This window comes from Pinus tabuliformis, chromosome X (assembly GCF_031772625.1).
Source record: "Pinus tabuliformis cultivar Carrire ecotype Pingquan chromosome X, CPIR1, whole genome shotgun sequence".
Classification (NCBI taxonomy): Eukaryota; Viridiplantae; Streptophyta; class Pinopsida; order Pinales; family Pinaceae; genus Pinus; species Pinus tabuliformis.
In genome coordinates this window covers 1,490,069,342-1,490,081,553 of record NC_142308.1, presented here as the reverse complement: position 1 = coordinate 1,490,081,553, position 12,212 = coordinate 1,490,069,342, and the positions used below count along the sequence as shown (strand labels likewise).

Below are 12,212 nucleotides of genomic sequence, written 5' to 3'. Positions count from 1 at the left end.
TCTAGGAATGGCTGTCTCAGCCACTGTTAGTGTTTTGTTTACGTGTTCTTTTTACTTTTTAGTTTATTTAAAATTTGCTTTTAGTTTACAAAACAAGAAAAGACAGTTATTCAGAAACCACTTAATGTAACTACTAACAATTTTCTAACTGTCCAGTGTTCTCTACAAAACGAAAAGAGGAAACGACTATTGTAATCTTTTTGACCATTATAGAATTGAATAGAGAAAATTCATAGAAGCATTCTGAAGAACAAACACATCTGAATCCATTCATATTACAGCTTTAACATCTTTTCTTCGAAATACAATTAAATTCATTTTCTTTTCTATAAGCACAATGATGACAGATAGTGAACAATAAGCACCGAAGCGAGGAGAGCACCCAAACAAGTCAGCAACGTAACAGAGCAAGCCTACGGGAGAAACAAGAGAGCCACAGTCGGAGGAATACCAAGAAAACAAGCTACAGGTACAGAAACGAACGCATAACCATTTTCCTTGCAAATTTTTAACAATCGAAACTACTGTATATATATATATATATATATATTTGTCAAAGTCGAGCCTCCACAGTTCACTGTTTAGAGACCAGCAAATAAAACAGAGTTGACAAAACTATAAACCACCGCGAGGCCATCACAGGACCGTATCAATACAACCATGGTTACAATAGCAGAGCCATAAAAATATACAGTAAAGCTACAGGCACAGTGAGGCTAGGGTGCAACAAGGCCGAAGCCAAAACTCAACTAATGACCCATAAAACCCTATGAACAGCGAAACCCTCAAACAGTCAAACAGGAAAAACACCGAGGAGCGACCCTACCCGGTTCAGGCGTAGGAGACAAGGCGTGAGGATGACGAACGAAGCCTGTTGCTCACCTGCATTGGTCAACAAGTAGGCCATTAGAACCGAAGAACGAAACCACAGTTACAAAAACAAAACAAAAAGCAGAGGAAAGGGTTATTAAGAAACTCACCGAGGGAGAGCCGAGCCCGTGCACACCAGAAGAGAAGCCACGGAATTAAGGTTACAGTCGCAGAGGTGCTCGCTGCCCACAAGGAGCCAAGACTGTCAGCGACAGAGGAAAACAAAGCAGAAAAGACCAGCATGGAGAGAGAACTCACCTTTTGGATGACTGCCGAGTGAGAGCCGAAAGCCGAGCCACTCCACAACTGCAACCTGTGTCAAAAAACCAAGCAAACAATCAGACTGTGAAGCAAGTGCATTGAAGACAATCGTATACAACCAAAGCCTACGACTGGAAACATAACCAGAACTGAGCGAAATTGATAACAGAGATTGAGACCAAGGGTTTCATACCCAGAGACTCAAAACCAACCATGTAACCGGAAGCACTGAGAGCATACGCAGGTGGAAACCCTCGCAGAGTTGCATGCCTAGGCACAGTGAAACGAAAAACCGTCAAACTAACAGAGCAGACCCTCATTTTGTGAAACCGCAGACCTCGCAAGCAGCATAGAGAAACAACAATGGAATGAATAGTTTAGGGTTTTGGAGGATAGTAAGAGCAGGAAGGAACGAGGCCCAAGGCCAGGACACATGTCCTCATCACAATTAAACTGTAGTACAATACCATAAAGGTCAACCAACCACATCATTAATATCATTCAATCAACAGTTAAATATTAACCCGTAGATATAAAGGGCTGGTCCCATCACTTCTCATCAAATCTGAATCAAAACTTTGTGTAGAGAGGGTTATTTATTCTCTTCTACTCACAACTATCTTTTCACTCTTAACACACCACAAATTGTCAATTATTCTCCACTCTACAACACATAAAATCTGAATTTTTCTTCCCAAATCATCTCTGAATTCTACATACAAAATTTTGATATCTCTGCAATACTGTGTGAATATTTGCAAAAATATCTACTCACTCACAATGCCCGCACAATGGAATTATCTCACACTCTCAAAACAACCAACCAAATAGACTCAAAGCCTTCCTCTATTTATCATTTTTCTGTGTTGAGTAACTTAGTAAATGATACAAGTTATGGACCACTCAACAATTATTTTCACACGCTTCAGATTTGGTTGAGATAGGCTTCTTGACTAAATCAAACCAATTGCTCCACTAGGATTTTGACATCTTCAACCTTGATAAGCTTCTAGAGACCCCATGAACTTTTCCAACCATATGTCGAGAAGTTTCAAACAAGAATGTCGCTATAACACCAAATTAGTTGTGTTGCGCGAAGAATGCAGAGAAAAACTCATGAAAAGGCTCGTTCACATGCACACCATTGCAAAAACTCAAGTGGATCTTCTTAGTCACTCCCACAGGACTTCCTTCCAACGACTGGAACTTTTCAATCACTACCATGACTCATCATCCATGTGACTAGGGTAGAGGATGGTCAAAAAAATATTTCCTTAGCTCAGAACATGCCCAAACTTCTTCCAAAGCTTGACAAGCCTCTATAGGACCTTTAAAAGTCACTAGCACCTCTGCAATACTTCACCAAATCACTGCCACATCACTATCATCATTATAAGTCAAACTAGGTTGACTAGGATGCCAACCAACAACCATACTAAACATCTGAGCCATCAAACTGCTCCACAACATCTTTGCAATCAGTATGTAACTCCAAAATATATCAGACATCCTCCAACACCTGTACAACCAACTTAAGCATTCACCGACGCTTCTAGATCTTATCCAATCTCTATGTATCATAACATCAACGTGTAGACCTAATCCGGGACATGGAGACCTAATCATAAGGCTCCTCAACTCTAACTCTTGTAGCAGCCACCAACACCTGTATGCAACAACATGATCAAGAAGATCATCACATCTCCAAGCTAGTCCCATCTACACATCATCCATACACAAGCATAACCAACTCACATGCAACTCAAGCAACCAGGTTGACATCAATGCCAACTAACAACACATTTGCAACACACATCAATGTCAATAATCTCCCATTTGGCATTGATGGCAACCCCAATTGAAACAACCATTTGAAACTGTCCTCTGCAAATTGATCCTCGTCCTCACATTCTCCCCCTTTGACATCAATGGAAAATGTCTAAACATGTCAAGGAAAAATGCTATATGCTCCTCTCCATGCAATGGGATCCATCAACAAAAACATAAACTCCACTCAAAATCATATGCAGGTGATGAAAAATGGAGTGCAAGACTGAAAGACAACAACACTCCCCCACATAACTGAAAAATATGTGCAATAAAATCCCCTTGGACATAAGCTATGCCCAAACAATAACACACTAGAGCAACAATATACATCTCCTATCAGAAGTAACAATAAACTCTCTCACTCCTGAGGCAAAATGAAAATAAGGAACAATAGAAATAACTGAAACACATGCTCTCTCTCTTGAAGCAGTAGCAACATAATCCATGTCATAATAGTAGCAGTAGATCAAATCACCAATGCATAGTAGTAACAACATAACGTGACCGACTAGAAGCAACAACTCTAATCAACTCCATAACAACAACAACATATATCCAACCAACTCTAAAGCGACAACATCAAATAGATCCTCTCCATAATGTACTCTCCAACAACAGAAAACTCATACATCAACAACAACAATGACTATCTAGAACTAACATATCTCACTTTTATGAGAAGCTATAACATCCTCTAAGAAAAACATGGTGGAAGCAAATGCATGATGACAAAGTCACAATAGCATGACCAACCATACTCCACTGAATGCAAACATCTCTATGGCTGAATGTGCACTGATATATATATATATATGTATGTATTGTTGTCAATGCCACTTTTCCATATGCAAGAGACTACTCCACATGGACCAATGACTATGACCAAATGATATGCAATAGAGTACAAAGCTTCATATGCCTATTACATGGCTTCTAAAATGATAATACATGATTGTACAATTACATCAATGGGATCATATATGGCTTAAACATGACTCATATACCTATCTCTCTTAATGCATGCATGGATCTAGATTGTCTCTCCATGAAAGTGTGAGAGTATACATGAATAATACATGAAATACATGGCTACAACAACACTACCAACAACCCATACATAGCTAGACTAACTCTCATGACTCGTTATGCAACATATGCCAAACATGGCTCTCATAACAATCCTCTCATCAATGCAAGTCTTGTACAATGCCATAATGCAAGTACATGGAGCATATAATTAGTGACATGTTGTCTTTATGACAACAAGATAGTATCAATATAAATAACATAAGAGACATGTATCAACCTCTCCAAATCATCAACCATGAATCGATATATCAGCAACAGTAATAAGCAACGCATAACAATACATAGTGTCCCAACAATAGCATATATCAGCGTGATCATAAACCAACAACATAGCACACCAATCGATCCAATATATCAGCTCTCTATAGTTATACATAACAACCGCAATAATCATCATATGGAGCATGAATCTTTGCAATATAAATTGAACCGACAATAGCAACAATATGTAGTGACAGCAACAACATCGCATCAACAACATCACATCAACAACCATACTCAGAAATATAAACACCATCCACCATCATACTACTTCATAGCAACATCACATGCAAAATATCATCAAACCAAGATGCATAATACATGCCAACTGCATGTCAACTCATATAGGCAACATATAATCCATGCACAACCAAATTACAAGCTCTTGCAACAACCTCATGTTAGATAAGCACATAGCATGGAACATATAGTAAACTCATCCAAGGAACCATGATGCCATCAATATCATTGAAAACATTGGAGGCATATGAGATGCTCCCCCTGAGCATGTGCCATCCTTCTTCCTAATCACAATAACCTTAGCAAAAACAACATCAGTAGCAAAAATCCATCATCAAGAAATCATAATCAAAGAAATAAGCATCATTAACATCACAACCTAACTACGTGCAAAACAAGATGTGCCATATACTTCCCCTGAGCCTATGAAGGCTTCACATTCATTTTGCAGTCTAAAATATCTATCATGCAAGAGTGGACTGCAATATGTGTTGATCTCTTTTACTCAGAATCTGAAGATGAAGAGTACTTCTTTGATATCCTTTCTTTGCTTACTCTTCCCTTCAATACATAAACATTATCAGGTGTCTTGACTCCTTTAGCTATCACCCTCTTTGATCCTTCTTTTCGAATGAAACAACCTTTGGAGTTGAAGACCACTTCCTTTCCTCCATCAACCATTTGGCTCACACTTAGAATATTGTGCTTAAGACCCTCAATGAGACATACATTTTATGCATTGGTCCTCATTTCACCAAGGTTGGTCTTGCCACTTCCCAATATTCTTGTTGGCTCACTTCCTTCAAAAACAACATGACCACTTTTGATTTTCTTCAAGAAGTGAAATTTGCTCCTATCTCCTGACATTGACGTGAACATCCTCTATCAATAGACCATTTATCCTCCTAATCACATGAACAAAGAGAAACACCACACATTCTTAATTGTTCCTCCTTTTTCTTCCACATAGCTCTTGGTTGGTTCCTTTGTTGTGCATGCTTCTTTGGTTGTTGCTTTTGTATCGAAGGTCTCATGGATCTAGGCATATGGAAATCCTTGGTCATGTGTCCAAAGTTGTGACACATATAACACTCTACATGACCAAGATAAGAAACTAGAGGATTCAATATTTTTTTACTCATGCTAGATTTCCATCTTCTTGTACTAGATTTGCAATCAATGGCCTTATGGCCAAAAATGTTACAAGCATAACATAAACCACTAAACAAAGTTGTATACCTGAAAGAAGATCATCTTCTTTTTTGTCCAAGTTGCATAGATGTGTCCAATTTGCTCCTACGAATAGTTTACACGTGTCCAAACTATGACAATTGAAACAGTGAATCTCATTCAACAAAGGGGAAAATGAGTTATGATTTTGCCTTTGAACTCTGCTGCTATCAACTCTAGGAGTGTATGGTTTTCTTGACATAGAAGCTCCTTTCGAATATCTTCTTTGTTGCTGATGATGAATTTGTTGCCTCTTTTCTCCAACATTGTCATGGCTGCTCACAATCTTCATTGTAGGCTTCTTTGGTTCTGCTGTGTTCATCTTTCCTACATCTGAACTTGTCTCTCCTATTTGAGGGCTAGAGCTAGATCTGTTCACTGCTATGTTTCTTTATACTTTTTCAAGATGTTGGTCTTTTTCTTCAAGTTGCTTTCTCAATTTATCTACCACATTTTTGAGTGCTTCCATATAGTATTTCTTTTCCTTTTTCTTGCTGCACATGAATTCTTCGATTATGTTTGAGTCTACTAGCTGGGTCCTCAAGGTAGTGAGATCCTCCTTGAGATTTTTCTCTCTCACCACAAATCTACAACAATTTCTCATGATCACTACATGTAGTTGTTAGTCTATCCACTTGAGCAGCTAATTCTTGATTACAACCATTGCTAATTCATATTTAGCCTTAATACGAGCAAGAACATTTGCTTCTTCACTATGCAACTCAACAGAATCATCAAAATCATAATTCAAAACTGCTTTCAACATATTACCCTGTGACACAACTTCTTTGGATGATATTTCAAATTTTACTGCTTCATTTGCAATGGACTGAATATTTTCATTCTTTAAACCCTTCTTTTGAGACATCCTCTTTTTGCTTTTGGCCATGACCCACAATCTACTCTCCAAGCAGCCAAGCTTCACTGAAGAGCACTTGCTCTGATACCAATTGTTGGAAACTAGATCACTACTGAGAGGGGGGGTGAATTAATAGTGATGGCCTTTATATAAATTTAAAAAAAAAATCGGATTCTCAATTAGCCACATGCATAAACATTATTAACATATCAAAACAAGAAAATATCAATAAACTCAAAGAAGAGTAACCGTGAGAAACATCAATATAAGCATGCACACATAAGAACACAAATATTTATGGTTTAAACCATTTTAGGAGAAAACCACCCTGTTGTTGTTACACTGCTCAATTGTTTTATTATTTTGCTGAACAAATTGTACATAGATTAGCTTACACTCATAAGCTAGATGACTCGGCATCCTTCATAGTGTGTTGGCCTTTTCAGACATGAAATTTGTTTCTCTCACGAATCTACAAAATATCTATCCGCTGGAAGCTTTCACAATCAACGATCCTCGACGAACTACCATTGGACTATCCAACTCCTATTGGATGGAGAAATTTGTTCCTTCTATTGAATCTGCCAAATCACTGTTCACTCTGAAGCCTCCACCCCTTCACTTCCTCCATGCAAACCGCGTTTCATATATTTTCAAAATGGGTTCTCAATTCGCTCAACATGAGCAACCCAACAACTACCATCGTTCCACTCATAAAATTTGAACAAAAAATTTACTTGGAGAGGTTTATTTATTCTCTTCTACTCACAACTATCTTTGCACTCTAACACACCACAAACTGTCATTTCTTCTCCACTCTACAACACATAAAATATGAATTTTTCTTCTCAAATAATCTTTGAATTCTGCATACGCAATTCTGATATATCTATGCAATATTGTGTGAATAGTTGCAACAATCTATACTCACTCACAATGTCCTCACAATGGAATTCTCTCACACTCTCAAAACAACTAACAAAATAGACTCAAAGCCTTATTCTATTTATCATTTTTCTGTGTTGAGTAACTTAGTAAATGCTACAGTTTACGGACCACTCAACAATTTTTTTCACACACTTCATATTTGGTTGAGATAGGCTTCTTGACCAAATAAAACTACTTGCTCCACTAGCCTTTCGATATCTTCAACCTTGATCAACTTCTAGAGACCCCACGAACTTTTCCAACCATATGCTGAAAATTTTTGAACAAGAATTTATCCATAATACCAAAATTAGTTGTGTTGCATGAGGAATGCAGAGAAAGACTTGTGAAAAGGCTTAGTAACATGCACAACACTGCACAAACTCGACTGGAGCTTCTCAATCGCTCCAATACGCTGCTTTCTAACGAATGGAACTTTTTATTCGCTCCATGACTCATCATCCATGCGACTGGGGCAGAGGATGGTCAAAAACATCTTTCCTCAGCTTAAAACATGCCCAAACTTCTTCCAGAGCTTGACAAGCCTCTGTAGGACCTCTGGAAGTCATTGACACCTCTGCAACACTTCACCAAATCACTGCCACATCACTATCATCATCATAAGTCAAACTAGGTTGACTAGGATGCCAACCAACAACTATACTAAACATATAAGCCATCAAACTGCTCCAAAATATCTCTGCCATCAGTATGTAGCTCCAAAATATATCAGACATCCTCCAACACCTGTACAACCAACTCAAGCATTCACTGACACCTGTAGATCCTCTCCAAACCCTATGTATCATATCATCAACATGCAAACCTAATCACAAGCCTCCTCAACTCTCCTGTAGCGGTCACCAACACATGTATGCAACGATATGATAAATAAGATCATCAAATATCCAAGCTAGTCCCATCTACACATCATCCATACACAAGTCACCTGCAACCATACATACACAAGAATAACCAACTCACCTGCAACCCAAGCAACCAGGTTAACATCAATGCCAAGCAACAACACATCTGCAACACTACAACACACATCAATGCCAACATTATGCTACTAATGTTTCATCTGCGATTTACAAGATAAGATATGACATGTTCAAGGGGAGCTTCTCATTTTCGACAACAACACATTGTTGGCATCATGGTTCTAACATTAGTTTACTGCAGACTATTGATCTAATGTTTGGGTGAGTTGATTTATGATGTATGCATCTACTATGATAAGGATCATTGATCGGCACAAGTTCAAGGGGAGCTCTCCTATGCTTCCAAATTATTCATTATCGGCATTATGATTTGTTATGGGAACTACCTATCTAATGAATGCATGGCTTACTGTTGGATGATGTTTATGTATATATATATATATGTGTGTGTGTGTGTGTGTTGTTTTCATGATTGATATGTTGTTGATAAATCCTATTCTACTTAATGGCTTGTGTTGTTGTGTTTACATATGTTTATTAGTCATTATGATATCATATGCCATTGTTGATGGATGCTTTGGTCATGTCCTATATATATCCTTGTTGCTTTGGGTGATTCATGTTAACATGGGATCATAAAATCAATAAATGTGTTAGTCATGCTTATGGAAGGATGCATTTCGAGGCCCAATATATTATTAAGGGGAGCATGGTCAGTATGAGAGGTTATGTACAACAATGTTTCTTATTTCACATAATCATATCATATTTATAGTGTCGAGCATTGCAGGAGGAGAATTTCTCTCAGTTAGGTTCTGCCCTTTTCCCTTGATGTCAAAGGGGGAGAGAATACTTGGTGTTGTTTTGCAGGAGGTTGACATAAAGTCCAAAGGCGGATATTTTTGGCATTATGGCTATATGTTGTCCTTGATGTCAACCTAGAATGTTACTAATGACATCACAGGGGCTCTACAACATTCATAGGGATAGTATAGGTGCAAAACTCAGTTGGTTAATGTTGATTGGTCATCAAGTCAAAGTGAAGTTCATTTGGTTAATGTTGATTGTTGTTATTTAGTTGGTTAATGTTAATTGGTCATTGGTTATGACACATGGTGGTTATGATTATGGAGATTAAATATATTGGTCCAATAACTTGCATACATAATGTTTTACTTATTGTGGAGGTCATCGTTATATATGGTTTGTGGAGTTGGCCACTAGTGGTTATACTAAATTCATTAATGGACCAATTTGTTTTCATAAAATAATATTTTAATATAAATTATTCATGTGTGGTCCAAATATTTATGGAGATATTTATTGCAGTTGTAGAAGTTGGTTTGGACATCCACGGGTGAAGTAAAACAATAATTTACATTTGGTAAATAATATCCTTGGACTTTGTTCGAATTGGTCAGTGACAGTTGGAGGTAAATCTTTGTTTAACCAAGTAAATAAATTAAAAAAAATCATTAACATTGACGCTTGATTTCATGGTCAAATACCATTAACTTTTCAATAGTTTGAGCTTGCACTTTCCCTGTTTTGAGATAACCCTTCAAAACTTATAAATTCGTAATCCAAGATAGAGTATTGTGTGTGCATTTGCTCTGAGATCAATCAATTTGGTCTCTTGATGAGGAGAATACAAATTGTAGTGATATGCACACAATATGATCAGAAAAGACACGAGGTATATGAGATAGGAATAATGCATTGCTATACGCACTTTTTGCTCATAAGTCTGTCACGAATTACCTTTGTTGTACGATTTTATCTTGTACTGGAGGTTTGTTATTCATAGTTTGAGTTTCTTTTAAATTCTTAAGTGTGCAATGAAGGGATGAAGATGGCCATCATTGACTGAGAAATTATAATGTGTGAATTTATATTGTTTTCCAATTGATGTTTATTAATGTTGCCTTGATTGAAGACACATAGTTAATCTCTTACATATAGTGTGCATAATGTCTTCAGAGATTTAGATCGTTGCTTTGTAAAAATGTTTGAAACTGAGATTTTTTTTCTATTTGGGTGAAATGTCAAATAGTGACCCTCATGTTCCTCTATTTGAATTTGTTTGACATTAATCATTTATGGCAAAACTATTGTATGACAAGGGATATGGATTGTAGAATTTTGTCTTCCTTGTAGAAAATCAACACAATGTGACTAGGACCGAGTCTATTTAAATTTATGGTTATGCACATCTATTACTTAGTATTGGATCTAGCTAGAGCATAGGTAAATCAATTTGTGCTTTTATCTTGATATTGAAAAGGAATTATTGTAGAGGTATAATTTTTTTCAAGAGGTCATAAACATGACTAAGGACAATCAATATGATTTTACTGACGGCTCATATATCTATATGTTGTGTGGCTTGCATTATTATTGAGCGGTGATTTGAAAGAACATGTATGGAAGAAATTGTGTAATGATTGCAGGGTGTAGAATTTTGTGGATAGAGGGTTTGTTGCTACTTGGCTTATGCAAAGATAAACTTAGGCTCTTTAGGGCTTGTATTAGTTCTCATGCTAAATGAGGGACAAATATTTATAAGTCATCTTGTTGCCTTCCTTTTGTTGAAAAATATTTTTGGTGATGTGGTGTGTCTAGTAGATGGTTTGACAGTGATCCCTGTTACACCAGTGTTCTTCTTGTAACAACAATCTTATTCTCGTGACTGTAGCATTATTCCTGTGACAAAGTTGTTTAACTTGTTTGATTGGTATCGATGACAAAATTTCCTTGATATCTATGATGGGAAACTCTCTATTGGTTGATTTATATGATGTTGCTTTTCCTTTATGTGTTTCTTGCCTTCATGAATTCTTATTGATGATGTTGTTTCTTATAAGAGATATTGCATAATATGGTTATAGTTGCATAGATTTATTTGGATTGACATTAATATTGTTGTATCTGTTTCTTGAAGGCAGTGCTTGGTTGTCAAACTACGCCGAGAAATGAACTTGACCAAACTTTAAGTTCAAGCTGGCCCTCAAACTAGAGGGGTCTCCCTCAACTGTTACAAGCATTTTTAATGTTGTTCACTATCACTGGACAACAACCTATGAAGCACAACGACCATATCTAGGATTTGCATAGGTGGTTGTTGATGAGTATCCAATCTATGATCAGAAATAAATCCCTCTCTTGCAGAGGCCTTATCAAAGTGCCAACGTTTAACATCAACAAAATACCATAGCTTTAAAGAGTTTGGTAGAAGAATAGAAGAGAAATTAGATAACTAGGTATCCTTCTTGAATACTTAATCATCTAACAAGAGCAGATGCGCAATGGATAATATTTGTAACCCACATAAATATGTTTAAGAGCCGACAGAAGGCAATAATTTAATGATGTAGAGGAACTAATTTAAGCAGACAGTTCAATTAGCTAGTCTCAGTGTAGATGATAACTTTGTAATGGGTTGTCAGGGAGGTTGATACTCAAACCTATCCTTGTCATAACTTCTATATAACCTCAAACATATTATGAAATCATTGGAAAAGACATACATGAGAAACAAATTATGTCATAAACTAAATCCAGAAACCTTCAATTAAAAACTCTACAATAGAAGTCTTTACAAAAATGGCAGGGTTTTGGCTTCAAAAGGCAACCCTTTTACATTCAAAATCATACAATATATAGACCATTACATCCAACTGATTGTATCTAGCTTCCTGGAA

The 12,212-nt window shown here is 36.9% G+C and overlaps 1 long non-coding RNA gene across 2 annotated transcripts in view; it reads left to right on the top strand.

The window, feature by feature from the left end:
• Positions 1-12,003, top strand: part of LOC149145643 (uncharacterized) — a 62,382-nt gene extending 50,379 nt beyond the window's left edge. Inside the window, exon 3 of one of the 2 annotated variants that reach the window (XR_016264052.1) lies at positions 11,457-12,003. This is a non-coding gene — a long non-coding RNA (uncharacterized LOC149145643). Of the gene's footprint in view, positions 1-11,452 lie in introns of both variants that reach the window. The other variant, XR_016264051.1, reaches the window with a different exon arrangement.
• Positions 12,004-12,212: the final 209 nt, after the last annotated feature.